This window comes from Peromyscus californicus, unplaced genomic scaffold (assembly GCF_007827085.1).
Source record: "Peromyscus californicus insignis strain IS unplaced genomic scaffold, ASM782708v3 Scaffold_23__1_contigs__length_62951481, whole genome shotgun sequence".
NCBI lineage: Eukaryota > Metazoa > Chordata > Mammalia > Rodentia > Cricetidae > Peromyscus > Peromyscus californicus.
Genome location: NW_026294534.1, coordinates 58,533,399 through 58,552,091, shown reverse-complemented (window position 1 = coordinate 58,552,091; position 18,693 = coordinate 58,533,399). Strand labels below are relative to the sequence as shown.

Here is an 18,693-nt window from a genome sequence, read left to right as displayed (position 1 = left end):
TAGTTTGTATTGGGGGTTTCCTATCTTGCTGATTTTTTGTGAAGAACCATATCTTTGTTTCATTAATTTTTGTATTGTTCTGTTTGTTTCTATTTTATTGATTTCAGCCCTCACTTTGATTCCTGCAGTCTACTCCTCTTGGGTGCATTTGCTTCTTTTGTTCTAGAGTTTGTAAGTGTGCTGTTTGGTCTATTGCATGAGATCTCTCTAATTTCTTTATGAAGGCCCTTAGTGCTATGAACTTTCCTCTTAGAACCACTTTCATTGTGTCCCATAAATTTGGCTGTGTTGTGATTCATCTTCATTGAACTCTAGGATGTCTTAATTTTTTTATTTGTTCCTTGACCGAGTGGTGATAGACTGGAAAGTTGTTCAGTTTCCATAAGTTTGCAGGCTTTTTGCCATTTCTCTTGTTGAACTAAAACTTTAATCCACAGTGGTCTGATAAGGAACAGTGGTATATTTGAATTTTCTTGTATCTGTTGAGACTTGCTCTGTGACCAAGTATATGGTCAATTTTGGAGAATGTTCCATGAGGTGCTGAGTAGAAGGTATTGTCTTTTGTGTTCCTATAAAATGTTCTATAGCTTCTGTCAGCTCCATTTGTGTCAAAATGTCTGTTAGTTCCATTATTTCTCTTTTTATTTTTTTATCTGGATGACCTGTACACTAGTGTGAGTGTGGTGCTGAAATCTCCTCCAATGTGTGAAGTTCAATATGTGATTTAAACTTTGACAGGTTATCTTTGACAAATATGGATGTCCTTGTGTTTGGGACATAGATGTTCAGAATTGAGACATCATCTTTGTGGATATTTCCTTTGATGAGTATGAAATGTCCTTTTAAAATATCTTTTGATTAATTTTGTTGGAAGTATATTTTCTTCGGTTAGAATAGCTACACCAGCTTGCTTCTTTGGTTCATTTGCTTGAAAAATCTTTTCCAATTCTTTACTCTGAGGTAATGTTTACCTTTGGTGTTAAGGTTTATTTTTTGAGTGCAGCAGGATGGTATCTATTCTGTTAGCCTTTTTATTGATAAATTGAGTCCACTGATATTGAGAGATATTAATAACCAATGATTATTAATTCTTGTTATTGTGTTGGTGGTAGTGTGTGTGTGTGTATGTGTGTGTGTGTGTGTGTGTGTGTGTGTGTGTGTGTGTGTGTGTATGTGTTAGATTTCCCTTCCTTGTATTTTGCTGGTGTGAAATTATATATTGCCTGTGATTTTGTGGATATAAACCCCCTTGGGTTTGTGTTTTCTTTCTGTTACATTCTGTAGGGTTGGATTTGTGGAGAGATATTGCTTAAATTTGACTTTGTCAAGAAATATCTTGTTTCTCTCTCCATCTATGGTGATTGAAAGTTTTGTTGGTAGTCTTGGCTGGTATCCATTGTCTCTTAGAGTATGCAAGACATCTTTCCAGGCCATTCTGGCTTTTGTGCTCTCCGATAAGAAGACTAGTGTAATTCCAATGCATCTGCCTTTATAAATTACTTGGCCTTTTTCCTTTGCAGCTTTCAATATTCTTTCTTTAATCTGTATGTTTAATGCCTTTATTATATGCCATAGGGACTTTTTTCTGGTTCAATCTATTTAGTTTTCTGTTAACTCAATATCAGTTATCTGTATAAAAATGTATGTTTTTAGGTAAGAAAAATTTTCTTCTATGATTTTGTTGAATATATTTTCTGAGTCTTTGAGTGGGAATTTTCCTTCTATTGTTATGTTTGGTCCTTTCATCGTGTCCCAGATTTCCTGAATTTTTTTGTGTTACAAATTTTGTAGATTTAACATTTTCTTTGACCAAAGAATATGTTTGTTCTATTGTATCTTCAATGCCTGATACTGTTTCTTCGATCTCTTGTATTCTGTTGGTGATGGTTGCATTTTTATTTCCTGTTCTCTTGCCCACATTTTCCATTTCCAGAATTCCCTCTATTTGTGTCTTCTTTATGCTTCTATTTCCATTTTCAGGTCTTGAACAGCTTCCTTCACCTGTTTGTTTTTTTCTTGGCTTTCTCCAAGAGGTTTATTGATTTTATCCAATTGTTTTTGCTTGCCTTTTCCTCAATTTCTTTAGGAGATGCTTTCATTCCTCTTTAAAGATGCTATTATCGTCATAAAGTAATTCTTAAGGTCATTTTCTTGTGATTCAGCTGGGTTGGAATGTTCATTTCTTGTTGTCATAGGATAACTGGGCTCTGGTGATGCCATATGGCCCTTTCTGTTGTTAATTGTGTTCTTATACCAGCATGTAGGCATCTGAGATGACTATAGCTCTAGTTGTTGCTTCCTGAGTTTGTCTTTGTTAGATGAGTGTTTTGTTCCTTGATTTCTGTTTCATTTCTGGTCTTCTGGCCTATGAGGCAATGGGTTCTGGTAATTAGTGAGTCTTCAGGTTGAGGAGGATGTCTCTGCTTTTGTTTTTGTCACCTTCAAGACCTCTGAGTTTTTGGATGAAAACTTTACTTCTGAGGCTCCAAGAACCTCTGTGGCCTCTGGGGTTCTGGGTACCTGCTTGGTTTCTGTGATTTCTGTAATGGTATAGTTTCCAGTAAAGCAGAAGTTTTCTGCAGAAGTTGTGGGCTGGGATATGGATCTCAGGAGAGAGGATACAGCTGGGGGCTGTTGGACCAGCTTTAGAGATTGTTAATTGGTAGTGGACATTATCTGACCTAGGTTCCCTAGAATCAGGCTTTTCTCGGGTTAAGCAGAAGTTTTGTGCCAAAGTTGTGGGACAGATTATGGAGCCCAGTCAAGGGAGTACAGCCTGGAGCTGTAGGGTAGGCTTTATGGAGTGTTGGTGGACAGTGGGTGGTGTCTTACCTGGGTTCCATTGGATCAACCTGGTAAAGAAGCTGGAGCTGTGGGTGGGAGTGTGCAGCCCCATGGAGAGGGTTCAGTCTAGGAATAGGTTTCCTAGATCTATACAGCCTCTGGTAAGACAATTAGAGTTGTGGGCCAGAGTATGAAACACAGGGGAGATAGTTAACTCTTTCTTAATCCAGTATCATTTCTAACCACATTCTAAATACTTACTTACTCTTGTACTTACAGATAAATGTAGTTTTCACTCTCAATCTTCATTGAAGAAATTTCTTTTTGCAATAGATACAGAAAAGTAAATTATAGAAATCCACAGCTTGCTGGTATACAGAGAACAAGTGACTAAGGGGTGTGTAAACCCAATTAATAAATATATCTTCAATTCCTATATATATATATATGTCTGGGAAATACCATGGAAGAGGGATTAGAAGTATTCTAAAAGACAGAGGATGAGAACATCTTTTGTGAGACTGTATACTCTACACAGGAAGGAAAGCTGTTCAAATGAACTCTCAATTGTATGGTAGCCTAAACAAGGCTTGAGTAATGACAGCACTAGAAGACACAGCCACATGAGTAGAGAAAATACCATTAATCCCTAGACCCTGTCCTACAGGTAATTAGAGACTGCCAGGAGAAGGAAAATCAGTCTTTGACGAGAATGAGTCACCTAATTGGTTATCCAATACTCACTACTCAGTCCTAAAAACATATATAAATTAAATATATATGATTAATAACTCATATTCACATATATGCATATGCATACATTATGAGCAAAACTAAATGGAATCAGCAGTATCTAGTCTTTCAGTTATCAGTATGTATACACAAAACAGTGTAGTTGAAGTTTTCCTGTGTCCACCTGGCTCTTGCAGCCACTCTGATCCAAGTAAACACACAGAGACTTATATTACTTATAAACTGTGTGGCTGTGACAGGCTTCTTGTTATCTAGTTCTTATATCTTAAATTAACCCATTTTTTATTCATCTATAAGTTGCCATGTGGCTTGTTGCTTACCAGTACTTTTACATCTTGCTTCCTCTGTGTCTGGCTGGCAACTCCTGACTCAGCCTTCCTGTTCCCAGAATTCTCTTCTCTCTTTGTCCCGCCTATACTTCCTGCCTGGCTCCTGGCCAATCAGTACTTTTATTAACCAATCAGAGCAACACATTCACAGCATACAAAACAATATCCATAGCACTTCCCCTTTTCTTTTTTTTTCAAAAAAGAAGGTTTTAACTTTAACATAGTAAAATTACATACAACACAACAATTATCAAGCAGGAATTATAGTTACAATATCTAGTCTATTTATAATATCTAGTCTACTTGTATTTGGTAAAATTAAAAAAGATATACTATCTAGCCTATATTTGTGAGTCTAAGGTTTCATATCTAACCTATCTTTTACCATAACTAAGGAAATTATAACTATCTAGTCTTCAGCTATATCAAAGACCTCAGAAGGATATAATATTACCTGAAAAATAGGAGAAGGACGCAAGCAACTTTTGGGAGTCTTGCAAGAGTAGACAGAGACATCTGGCAGCCTGGACAGTCATCCAAAGTTCCTCTGTAAAGTTGGAGCATCTGTCTTCAGCCCATAGGCCTGGAGTCTCTCAGTCACTTTTCTCAGTGTCCTGTAGAATGTGTGGCAGTTTCCTCTGTGAAGCAGGAACCTGAAGGACCATTTCACCAAGCAAAGTTCAGTGGTCACTTTCCTATGGGTCCTGTATGTCCAGTTGATCAAGCAGTCCAGGCAAGAACAGTTTCTTGCCCAAATGGCTATTTTTGCCAAGAAGAACATAAACTCCATATAGAGTGTTTTCAATGCCCATCCTCCTCTCTGAAGTAAATCAGTGCTGCCAGGAGCAGACATGTCTCATTGTCCAGAAAGTCTAAATTTTTAAAACATATTAAATGCTGTATTCTGTATGTCTTTGAAGTGTCTGAAGATTACCTACCTAATTGAATTATATCTATGTATACCTAGAAAACTTAACATGACTATGTTTGACTATCATAGAAGACTAATTATTAATCTGTATTATTTAATTATCCATTACAATTTAAATGAGTTACATAAATGTATACCTCAAATGAGAGTAGAAATATATATATATATATATATATATATAATAACAAAATTAAGTTTAAACTTGTATCAATAAACTAAAAACCATAGCAATGTAAAACATTTCTAAACAAGTTGTTGCTCTTTAAAAGTAGGTTCATTAATTTACCCTTTCATCCTATCATATCTATACTACCTGATTTTTTTTCTTTAGAAAGAGATTACATTTATAATCAAACTGTTTTAAATAAAAATACTGATTTTTCTCTGTCTCACACCAGAGGGCTCTCCAATATGGGAAAGAAGAATCTCTCAACCTTTCCTTTTAGCAGTATGCTTGGATTTAGAGAAGGAGTGAGCCAATTCCATCTCCGAAGACAGCTTGGTATATTTGGGAATTTGGGCATAGCTTCTCTTACTACTTCCTGCTGGATGAGGGTGCTGTATTCTTATGGGGACACAAAGAAAATTTTATGATTAGAGGGTAGTCAGTAAGGCTGTATTTTCTGAGCCAGTTGCCTTGAGACCATTCTGGATGTTGGATCATCTGGACCATGGTGTCATAGGAGACCTTTCAGGGGGTCTTGGCTAGTCAAACCTGATGTATCTTAATCTGGAACAAATCCTTAGCCTCTTGATTTCTGTGGAAACAAAAGCAGAGCCTCCTTTCCAAAGCAACATATCCTTACATCCAAATTTTGAAGTCAAGGTACCTTTAAAATATACATATTGGTTTAGCTGAGCAGCCTTTACAATCAAATGTCTTTCTGCAGTTAAAAATCCCAAAGACAACACAATCTAGATTCTCTGTGTGATATCCATCTTTACATGGCTTATTTTTATATTACTTTTACTTTTTCTTTAGAGACTTTATTTTTTAAAACTATTACTTCATATAACTGCATACATTACTTTTTCTCTCCCTTCCAAGCCTATGTACATTTTTCCACACATTGTAAACTATTCCATCTGAATCTGTCTTGTTGTGAACCTCTTGCTTTAAACTGCAGCATTAACAGGACTGAAACGGCAGCTGTGGCTGCTGGCTCCACCCACTTCAGCTTCCCAACATGGTGGTTGTATGTTTACCGCCAGCTCTGGATCTGGAATCCATGTTTACCATCAACTCTCAGAAGCAGTGGGTTTTTGCTTCTATCAAAGCAGTGTGTAGCTCAGAAACCTCTTTTTTTTTCAGCAGCAAAAGCTATATCCACCATATACCATGTTGCCCAGCTTGCAGAAAACTCTGTAACTTGGCAGGAATATGTCATGGTGTAGCTTCAGTCCACATGTCTCAAACCCACCATAGAGTAGCTCAAGCCTGCATGTTGCAGCATCTTGCCACCCGCATGAGACATGAAGTAAGTATTTTTAGGTTTAAGGTGGAAACTCAAGCCATTGGGTGCCATTTGTAGTTGGAGTTTTCCTGTGTCCACCTGGCTCTTGCAGCCGCTCTGACCCAAGTAAACATACAGAGACTTATATTACTTATAAACTATACAGCTGTTGCAGTCTTCTTGCTATCTATCTTATATCTTTGATTAACCCATTTCTATTAATCTATAAGTTGCCACGTGGCTTGTGGCTTGTGGCTTACTGGTACTTTTACATCTTGCTTCCTCTGTGTCTGACTGATGACTCCTGACTCAGCCTTCCTGTTCCCAGAATTCTTCTCTCTCTTTGTCCTGTCTATACTTCTTGCCTGGCCAATCAGCACTTTATTTATTAACCAATCAGAGCAACACATTCACAGCATATAAAGCAATATCCACAGCAAAATGGTAACTATTCTACTAAATAGAACAAAGTATAAGGAGAACTTATAGTAGAGGAAGGGGAACCATAGGACAGGGAGGACTATTTTGCTAATAGCAGATTGAAAAACACAAAATTATGTTATAAACATCTATTAACTATAATGATAAAATCCATTAATTTGTACAATTAGTAAGTGCTAGCAAAATAAAATTTCAATGTGTTAAATTGGTCAATATATGAGCTACAAATGTATAAACTCACTATGTTTTCCTTAAATAAAATCATGACTTGCACTCTCCTCTTAATGATTCTTTCTTATCTTTATAGAATTAAACCCAAGACCTATATGTTTTTTCTGTCCCTTCTCTTTGCCATTGAAGAGATCAACAGAAATGCTCATATTTTACCCAATATAACTTTGGGATTTGATGTGTATAATATCCCATTTATTGATGCAGACACAATGTATGTCTTTTTAAAGTGGATCTCAGGGATTGACAGAATGATTCCTAATTACAACTGTAGGAAAGAGAGCAAGTCTGTAGCATTGATTACAGGACCATCATGGACAGCATCTACTCTTATTGGAGAAATGCTGGAGATGTACAAATTTCCACAGGTAAGTATTGTACCCATAGAGTGAAATGAATTGATTATTTGTTCAGTGATAATGACATATTCTTGAGTAAAATGAAAAGTGGAGACTGGATTTATGCATTAGGCAAAATGTATGTTTAAATGTAATTACTCAGGGGTCTTCATTAGAAATAGACTACTGGTAGAGGCTGTAGAAGACAATGTATTTTTTCTGAATCTGAGTCTAATCATTAATATTACAAAAATTCTGAGGAAAAAGATGGTGACTATAACTATGAGATGAACCAATCTTCCTTCCCAAAACTTACAGCTATTGTTAAGTGCAAATCAGGTCTCATAATTGTGTAAGACTTATCTTCATATTACTATTAATATTACTTAATATTACTATTAACTCTCTTATTCCTTCAGCTCACCATTGGGCATTTTGATCCCATCCTGAGTGGCAATATCCATTTAACTTCTATATATCAGATGGCACCTAAAGACACATTTCTGACCCATGCTATGACCTCTTTAATCCTCCATTTCCACTGGAACTGGGTGGGGCTTTGTATCTCAGAAGATGAAAGAAGCATTCAGTTTTGGTCTAACTTTAGAATAGAATTGGACAAGAACAGTATCTGTGTGGCCTTTGTGGAAATCATATCAATTGGTAGATCATCATTATCTCCAGATATTAAGGTGGATCATCTTCATCACATCTTGAAATCATCAGTAAATGTGATTATAGTCTATTTTGACTCTGATTCTCTGGTGACATTCTTTTACATGGTAGAACAATATCTAATGACACAAAAAGTCTGGGTCATGGCCTCACCATATTATTCTTCCAAAATGAAACATAGTGTATTTTTACACCCAGTTCATGGATCTCTCATGTTTTCCCACCACCATAAGGAAATAGCAGGTTATAGAAAATTTATCCATACTGTTAACCCCTTGAAATACCCAAATGACATTTACTTAGCTATATTCTGGTCTTTCTTTTTTGATTGTTCATTTTCTGAGTCTGACTGTACAAAACTGGAGAACTGTCCACTCAATGCCTCCTTGGAAATGTTACCTAATCCACTTATTGACATGGCCATAAGTGAGGAGAGTAATAACCTATACAATGCTGTGTATGCTGTGGCCCATATTCTTCATGATTTATTTCTTCATCAAGTAGAATTTCAGGGACTAGGAGGTGTAAAGAGACTGGTGCATTTCCCCTGGAAGGTAAAGCACATTTCTTGGATGGCACAAATGTGTGTGTGTGTGTGTGTGTGTGTGTGTGTGTGTGTGTGTGTGTGTGTGACTACATCAATGTAAACATGGGACTGGGTTTCACAGCACTCACATAGAAATCAGATGACAAATTGCTAGAGTCATTTCTTTTCCATTACATGGGTTCTGAGGATTAAATTCATGTTTTCCAGCATGGTGTCGTTAACCATGTCTGGTATTCCATTCCCCTGATCCTAGGGTTTTGTCATTTAAATAAGTTAACATCTTCAGCAGAAAATATTTTCTTTATAAAAATGATGATTCAATTAGAATTTGTTGAAGAGCTGTCAATATACAAAATAACTTTAGGAATGTCTAAATGCTGATGAGATAACATGGGTATTGTATACAAATGATCTCTTATAAAGTGAATTTTATGTATCCATAAATACACAAGCATCCTTATGTCCTGTATACATTTTGAATATGTCAAGCTTTCACTACACTACTGAGATCTGGATGAACAACAGTTAACCATGTTCTGATTCATAATACATTTTGTTTTATCTTACTGAATCTTGTAATATTTTGATATTTTGGTTTTCATACTATTGAACTTTTTATGCTTTATTTATTATTGTGCTAAATCTGCCTTGTGATGTAATAAATAAAAAACAAGAAGGGCTTTTCCATATATTGCTTTCTTTGTTAACTTGAGCCATTCATCTCTTGTAGCTGCACTCCTTTCTAAGGAATATTCACTTTTACCATTTGGACTCTAACCAAGTGATTTTGGATGAGAAAAGGAAATCAGTGGCAGAATATGATATTCTCAACTATTGCCATTTTCCAACACATTTTGTACACATGTTGAAAGTAGGGATGTTTTCTCCATTTGCTCCACCTGGTCAGCAATTGTCCTTACATGAGGACATGATAGAATGGGCCTTAGGATTTACAGAGGTTGGTGGAAGCTAACATAAAATTTTGAACTACAAACAAATAAGTAGCACCATAATCATGTTTTTATTATTCTTGATTTCTGGTTTCTCTGTTATTGGCCTTCAATGTACATTTCTCAACTATAATTTAAGGAATTTTTGTTTATACTGATAGAATTGGTCTTGTGTATTTGTCAATCTTTGCATAAGATTTTTGTCTTTCATAAGATCCAAATACAATGCCTTTGTCAACATTTATCACTATAAAATTGTCTAAGGAACTAAACCTATAAAAACACACATAGTATAGATCACTGTGTACCATAGTCAATTATTTTATTGATATTTGTCTTGTAGGGTAGTATTACAGTGAAAATCCATGGCAGAGGAAAATATGTGGGGACATGATAATCAAGGAGCAAGTGAAAAACATCTGGTACCAGGTTCAAACTATCCACACTCAAAGCATCAATTTAGTGAGCTTCTCTTTATCAGGATCCAAATTGTACAGTTTCCACCAATTCTCAGAGAGTTTCAGGATTAGAGCACTATCTTTAGGCCATGAACATATATGCAAACAAACATGAACAGCTTCTAAAGAATAGTTTTACTGAAGAACACAATGTTATGTTGTAAAGTTCCTGTTCACTGAGTCACTGTATTTATTGTTATGTTGCATGAATGATGAAGTAGTTACTAGTGCATTTCTGATTTTCCTCAGACCCCACAATCACTATGCAGTGAGAGTTGTAGTCCTGGATTCAGGAAAGCACATATGGATGGAAAGGCTATCTGTTGTTTTGATTGTACTCCTTGCCCAGAAAATGAGATTTCTAATGAAACAAGTAAGTGTAAACTTTATGAACACAGTCATCCTTTCTCTTCAGTATTCCTCTTTAAATCCAATAAATGGATATCACTTAGAAAATATCTTTAAAATCAAATTAATGTCCTTGTATTTAGTTATTTATTTTAAAAATCTATTACTAAAATGAGTTACAAAATTACATGATAAGCAGAACACAATCACAAATCTGTCTTGATAATTATTATATTTTAGGGAAAGATGGTATCACTGTGTATGCCTTTGGGGACTAGAATCCTTGTGCTGTCTTGTTTGTATAAAAATTAGAGGAATCTCTCATCTGTGTTTCATCTTCAGTTATTTTCTTTCTTTCTTTTTTCTTTCTTTCTTTCTTTTATTTATTTTTTTTTTGGTTTTTCAGGACAGGGTTTCTCTGTAATTTTGATGCCTGTACTAGATCTCGCTCTGTAGACCAGTCTGGCCTCAAACTCACAGAGATTTGCCTGGCTCTGCCTCCTGAGTGCTGGAATTAAAGGTGTGGGCCACCCTGCCTGGCTTCAGTTATTTTCAAAGATTTTATTTTATTAATACATTGGTTTTCAAATCCTGGGTTGTCTCCATTTTTGTCAACCTTATGTTTTAGTTTCTATGAAGAGCATTCAAGTGTTTATTCTCCTTATGTTAATGCTTCTTAAAAATCATTCAGCTCTTTCTTCATGTCATCTTTAAACTCCATTTATTCTTTGATGCTTATGATGGTTCTCTCAAATTCTTTTTCCCATATTTTATCTAGGTAATTCTTGTTGGAGACAATTTCTGTTAGATTTGTGAATTCAGAGAGGATGGGACACTGTCTTGTTCTTATTTATTTTGTTTGTATTTTTATGACCAGTTGAGTGTATGCAGAATCTTTTTTCCCCAATTTTCTGACTGATATAGACAGAGTAGGATGGAATAGATCACAGAATGTACAGTTTGGGTAGGCATAAAGGCTGGAGATGGCTTAAGGGAATGAAATCAGATGGACACCATAGGTTGGGCTGGCATTCATGATACATATACAGATATGTGTCTAGAACTGGGGATAGTGAAAGAAGGGTTGTCCTTTGCAGACCAGGGCAATTGGTTTGGCCCTGGTTTGAACTGAGGGTTGAGATTGGTGTATGAAGAGGGGGATCACACAGACTCATCTGTCTAGAAATGTCTACAAGATATGTAGACTCTGTCTGGCAGAGAATTTTGGTGTGGTATTCCAGGGATATATAGTTTGTGGGAGGGGGACATGGGTTGTGTCCAGACCATGAATGCTGGAGTAAAGTGGATTGGTTATTCAGAATAGACCAGGACAATGGATGTGGGGCCTTGTGTAGATCTGGGGGTTGGGAAAGTCATGGGGAGGAGAAGATGAGGTAGATTTATCTGATTAGAACTTGAAACAAGATGTCCAAAATGTGGGTTGGAGTAGTGTTTATATGAATGCATAAGGGAACTTTAGTTTGATGTTTTATCTTGTGAAAACTGAATGTGAATGAAAACATGTCTAACATTTCTTTCTCTGAATATAATGTATTTGTCTCTGTAAATGTACTGATTTTGACCTAACAATTTTTAAAAATGGCATGTTCTTAATTTCTGGTAAGTTTTCTGGTGCTATTTATTGATCTTTTTATATATACTATAACATATGTAAATAGGGAAAATTTGAATTATTTTCCTATTTATATTCCTTTATCTTCTTTATCTGTTTACTTTTTCTAGCTATGACTGAACACTGTAATTAAGAGTGTACATAGTGAACTTTTTCCTGATTTTATTAGCATGGTTTTATTTTTTCCTCTTTAGGACAATATTGATTTTGGGATAGTCAAATATATCCTTTATTATGTTGAAGTATGTACCCTTACATCATTTCCTCCCTAGATCTTTAAGCATGACAGGCTGATTTTTATTAATGGTATTTACTCAACTATTGTGGTCACCATGTTATTTTTGTTTTTAGTCTATTTCATAATGTACTATTTTTATTGACTTGCATATCTTGCAACAGGAAACTTGATTTGATGGATGATCTATTTGCTTCATGCCAATACTTGATTTGCAATTGTTTTACTGAGAATTTGACATGAATTTCATCAGTGATACTGATTTATAATTATTTTTTTCATTGTTAAATTTTTACCCTGCTTTCTTATTGGAATAATTTTGGTGTCTTAGAAGCAGTTTGCAAGTATTTCTTTTATTTCTATCTTTTTTTAAATAAATACTTTTATTTTATAATTAATTTAATTTTACATATCAGCAACAGATTCCCGTATCCTCCCTCCTCCCACCCCCTAGCCTTCTCCCCCAATCCACCACCCATTCCCACCTCCTCCAGGCAAGGTCTCCCCTGTGGATTCAGCACAACCTGGTCAATTCCATTGAGGCAGGTCCAGTCCCCTCCTCCCTGCACCAAGACTGAGCAAAGTGTCTCAGCACAGGCTCTAGATTCCAAAAAGCCACCTCATGCACCAAGGACAGGTCCCAGTCCCACTGACTGGGGGGCCTCCTAAACAGTTCAAGCTTGTCAACTGTCTCATTTATCCAGAGGGCCTAGCCCAGTTCCATGGGGGTTCCTCAGCTATTGGTTTACAGTTCATGTGTTTCTGCTAGTTTGGCTATTTGTCCCTGTGCTTTTTCTAATCATGGTCTCGATATCTCTTGCTCATATAATCCCTCCTCTCTCTCACTGGATGGACTCCTGGAACTCCAAAGATGCAATAAAGAAAGAGAAGTACACACCAATCTCCCTCATGAACATCGATGCAAAAATGCTCAATAAAATATTGGCAAACAGACTCCAAGAACAGATCAAAACAATTATCCACCATGATCAAGTAGGCTTCATCCCAGAGATGCAAGGGTGATTCAACATACAAAAATCTGTCAATGTAATACACCATATAAACAAACTGAAAGAAAAAAACACACATGATCATCTCACTAGATGTTGAAAAGGCCTTTGACAAAATCTATCTTTTGAAAAATTACTGAAGTACTGATTGTAATTCTTCTTTGAAAGTCTGTTAGATTTTAATTTTGAATGCATTTGAAACAGGGCTCTTTTATATTGAAGGCTTTTTTATTTCTGGAACAATCAGCTTATTTGTGTTTGTGTGTTTACATTGTTCATTTCTTCTTAGATTTTCTTTGGTCATTCAGATCTGTGTAGAAATTCATTTGCTTATTATGCTTTTTCCAGTCTAATAACTTGTAGGCTATTAAGTATTCCCTTAAAACATTGTGAAATACTTTGGTGTTTGTTGTTGTAATATTTTCCTAATTATGTATGATTTTTATTTATTGAATGTTGTTCATTTGTTTGTTTAATTTTGATAAGATACTGTCAAGACTGTTTTCTTTTGAAGACCCAGCTCTTAGTTTCATTTGTTGTTTGTGTTCCTCTTACATTAATTTCTGTACAGGTTTTTATTATATAGTTCAATATACTGGATTTAGGATTGTTTGGTTTTGCTTTACCTAATTCTGGAGTTTAAAAATAAAGAGATGTATTTGCACAATTTTTTATTTTTTTGCAGGCACATATATTTCTCTCAGAGCACTGCTTTTTGCATGTCCAAAATATTTGGTGTTTTTCTATGTGTTTCTAAGAATATTTAAACTTTCCTTCTTATTTACTTCTTGAAACATTTATCCTTTGATAGTGTGCCATACAATCTCTATAAGTTTATGTATTTTCTAGAGATTTTTTATTATTTATTCCAATTTTATTGTATTTTGAAGAGACACAATCAGTGAAGTTATTGAAATTTTATTTTATTATTGACTTTTGATTTGTGATATTAATATATATGACTTGTCATCTATTTCACAGAAACTTCCATGGGCTGCTGGATGCAATTTATAGTCATTAGTCTTTAGTTTGGAGTATATGTGAGGTACATTTGATATATAGTGTCATTTAGATCTTGTGTCTCTACATTTATTTTTGTCTAGGTGAGCTGTGTGTTTCACAATGCAGGATATTGAAACCAATAATACTGAATTGAAGTCAATCAGTCCCTTGATTTCTAGTAATATATTACTTTAGAAATTGGGTGTGTCAATGTGTAGACTTCATGTGCTTAGGATTGTAATGTTTTCTTGGCTTCTTGGTCCCTTGATTAGAATGAAGTATCCTATAGAATGTCTTCTGATTAATTTTGCTTAAAGTTCATTTTGTAAGATTTTAGGAGATAGAAACCAGCTTGTTTCCTGATTTCATTTGATTGGAATTGTTTTTCCAATCCTTTAATTCTATGGTGTTAACTAACTTTGTAGACAAGTTGAATTTCTTGTATGCAATGAAAAGATATATTTTGTTTCTTAATCCATTGAACTTTCAGTGTCTTTTGGTTGGGGAGTTGAATCTTTTAATATTTAGTTACTGAAAGATGTGAGTTGATTGCAGTCACCTTAATGCTTTTGTGCCATCTTTGTTCTTAGTCATATTTTTACTTCAATAATTATAGCTTTACCCTTTGTTTTCTATCCCCTCTTTGGTATGCTAATTCCTCTCTTCAGGATGAAGTATTACTTCTAGTATTCTCTGTAGATCAGGCTTTTTATGCATGAAATCCTTAGATTGTTTATATCTTGAAAAGTTTTTCTTTCTTCTTCAATGATGCATATAGTTTTTCATGGTAGAATAGCATGCATTGGCATCTGTGGTGTTTTTGAAGTTGAAGTACCTTGCACTGGAATCTTCTGATTTTAAAAGATTCTAATGAAACTTTTCTCTCATTCTAATTATGTCATGATTTTTGTTTGTTTTCTGTGATGAATGAGTGTATAAAATATATTAAATTCTAAAAGTGTAAGATTTGATGTGAAACTTTTCAGTTTCTCTTTCCAATATAAATTCTAACAGTATTTAAGTACATTATATTGTATATGCATTTTATATGCTTAATTTTGGTTTGCAATTCTTATATTCATTTACAGACCCTTTAGTAATAAAGATTACAAAAATAAAGTTTATTGTTTTTTAAATTCATTTTATACCAAATATTCTGATCATGTTTTTATCTTCTTCTATCTCCTTTCAGATTTTATCCACTTTTCTATCCACCCAACTCACACTATCCTTTTATCTTTCAATAGAAAACAAATGGAAATACAAAATAAAATAGAAAGAAATAAAAATAAATAAAACAAACCAGAATAAGACAAAACAAACAGAGAAATAGAAAAATAGAGTAATAAAAATGCACAAGAACATATGGAGATACATATGTCCACACACTGAGAAATCCCATAAAAGCACATAATCAGAAACCATGCTATACAGGCAAAATACCTGCAAGACAATAAAATAAAAAATGCCCAGACAGAGCATTGTGAGATGAAAAAATAGCCCAAAACACCAAACCAAATCTACAACAAAAAACCGTTAAAACAAACAAAAACTAAAAAAAAATTATACTTTGTTTTGTGCTATTTATCTATTCCTTGTCATAAAACCCCCACTTAAGTAAGGAGATTATACAGAAACTTGTGTCCATTTCCCTTCTCAGCATGGATTCCCCATCTTGCTTATATGTGTGCCAGTCCTGTGCATACTGCCACAGACTGAATTCTCATACATGTCATTCCTATTGTGCCTATAAGGCATAGTTTCCTTGATGCCTTCCATCCCCATTGACTTTGACATACTTTCAGCTTCTTCTTTGGCAAATATCCTTGAGCCCTGATGGGAGAATTTGATAGACATCTCATTTAGGACTGAACATTCTATGTTTTCTCACTCTGCATATTGTCTAGTTCTGGGTCTTTGCATTTGTTTCAATCTACTGCCAGATGACTGAGAAAGATCACAGGATGTTTTTAGCTGTCGTTTTATTGCTGCATTTCATTAGCAAAACAGTAGTGTTAGGTTTTCTGTTCTTGGGAACCAAAGCAGGGTCAGGCATGGGTTCCCTCTCATGGAATGGGCCTTAAATCTGAATAAATAGCTACTCCCACAATGTTTGTGACACTGTTACACCTGTTTATCTCGCAGACACATCACCATTGTTGATTAAAGTGTTTATAACTAAAGTAGTGTTTACCATTTTCTTTTGGCAGATTTCAGGGTAAGTTCTAGTACCATCATCATTAGTAATTAGGGCTGAAGGCTCCAGTTAGGCAACCTGTCATTTTCTCTATGTTTAGTGTATTATCTAGGCATTGTCTTCAGCAAGAGGACCTTCCTCTTAGTTTTTGAAGAGGAAAAATTAGCTGAGGTGCCTATATTGTTTGGTGGAGTCAATGGAGCCCCCTTTGACAAAAATTCCATTTGATGTAACCCATTCCAAACACTGAAGGTTTCATTTGGTGACAAGAGATGACTAATTGTGGAATCTCTCCATTTTCTGGTCTCTTACTAATAAATTCCCTCAAAACCTTTTATTTCACAACAGATATGGAGCAGTGTTTGAGGTGTGGAGATAATCAATATGCCAATATGCAGAGAATTCACTGCATTCACAAAAGTGTGACCTTCCTATCCTATGAAGACACGTTGGGGATGATTTTAACCTCCTTGTCCTTGTGCTTCTCTGGACTCACAGTTTCTGTTCTTGGGGTCTTTGTAAAACACCGAGCCACTCCAATTGTCAAAGCTAATAATAGAACACTTAGCTATATTCTGCTCATCTCCCTCACCCTCTGTTTTCTCTGTCCTTTGTTCTTCATTGGTCATCCCAATATAGTCACTTGCATTCTACAGCAGACCATATTTGGAGTTGTGTTCACTGTTGCTCTTTCTACTGTTTTAGCCAAAACTGTTACTGTGGTTCTAGCCTTCAGTGTTACTTCTCCAGGAAGAAGGATGAGGTGGTTGCTGATATCAAGAGTACCTAACTTCATAGTTCCCTTCTGCACTCTGATCCAACTTATTCCCCTTGGCATATGGCTGGGGACATCACCTCCTTTTGTTGACATAGATACACATTCAGAATATGATCACATCATCATTGTGTGCAACAAGGGTTCAGTCATTGCCTTTTATTTTGTCCTTGGATACCTGGGCTGCCTGGCAGTGGGGAGCTTCACCCTGGCTTTTCTGGTGAGAAACCTGCCTGATACTTTTAATGAAGCCAAATTCCTGACCTTTAGCATGCTGGTTTTTTGTAGTGTCTGGGTCACCTTCCTTCCTGTCTACCAAAGTACCAAGGGCAAGGCTGTGGTGGCCACAGAGGTATTTTCTATCTTGGCTTCCAGTGCTGGGCTACTAGGATGCATTTTTCTCCCAAAGTGCTATATTATTTTGTTAAGCCCAGAAAGAATTTATAATTACCATTGTAGGAATAAGAAACATGTTGAAACCAAAATATCTTCTGAAAATTAAACTTGTTTGTTTCCTAAAGTGAGGATCTTAGGACAGTTACAATACACTTCAATCATCACACTGTAGTCTTGGTTTTGCTTTTATGGACATATGGCTCTGGGATTATTCTAACATTTGAAGCACTACAAACCATAGCCGTCAGTCCTTTATCTTTTACTCCTCCCTCCACTTTATTTTCAGAAATATATGATTCTTGCCTTAAATATGAACCTTCTTCTTGGAATGTACAACAGGCATCTTGTTTATCCAGTCCAGATATTTTGCTTTCTGACACTATTTTATCCAAACCAAACTTTGAATGTCTGCAGTCCATTATCTCATATTGTATTTTGCAAAATTACTCTTGTTACATTGTATTTTATATACACTAATTTATTAAATTTAACATGTATTTGCATGTTTTCTAGTTTGCATTAAATATACCCACATACTCCTTTTGTGTAGTAACTGTAACCCTATGATTTGACAGCAATAACTGGATCATCTTTAAATTTTTCAGCAGTTTCAAAGTCTAACTCTCTATGAGTCTTCACCTATTAATCACTAATTTAATTTGCTACGTTGATGTTTTTAGAGACTATTCACTTGTGCATATTTTATTTTTCACCATTCGATATTTGAAAAAAATCCAATCTCAGCCAATCACAGCAGCAAATCCTCATCTAATCCAAAGCAAACAGTATAAACAATATGTCCAAATGAAGACAATGCACAGCTTTTATCAAGCTACCCATATCTGCAGGTTAAATAGTTTCTGTACTCAGAAGATTTCCTGTGTGCTCACTTTCCACACAAAGCTCATGCTTTGTTTAAATAGAATTGGGTCTTCAAAATCAATCTACTTCTTCAAATAAGAAGCTTGACTTTATTTTCTGTGATTCGTGCATATACAAAGGTAGAATGCATGTATGTGACAAAAAAATTGACTGATTAGGTTTGTCTAGAGAAAATGGTTATGTAGTCTTTGGCAATATTCATGGTCCAGAGTCTGAGGTCTATATAGCACCATGATCTTACATATTTCTTTGAATTTTCACTTTTAAAAACAAAGCCTACAAAATTTTTGAAATATGTCAGTAAACATACTGTGCTGTATTCAT

The 18,693-nt window shown here is 35.2% G+C and overlaps 1 pseudogene; it reads left to right on the top strand.

The window, feature by feature from the left end:
- LOC128119336 (vomeronasal type-2 receptor 116-like) overlaps nucleotides 1-17,711 on the top strand; it is a 65,897-nt pseudogene extending 48,186 nt beyond the window's left edge.
- The last annotated feature ends 982 nt before the right edge of the window (nucleotides 17,712-18,693 follow it).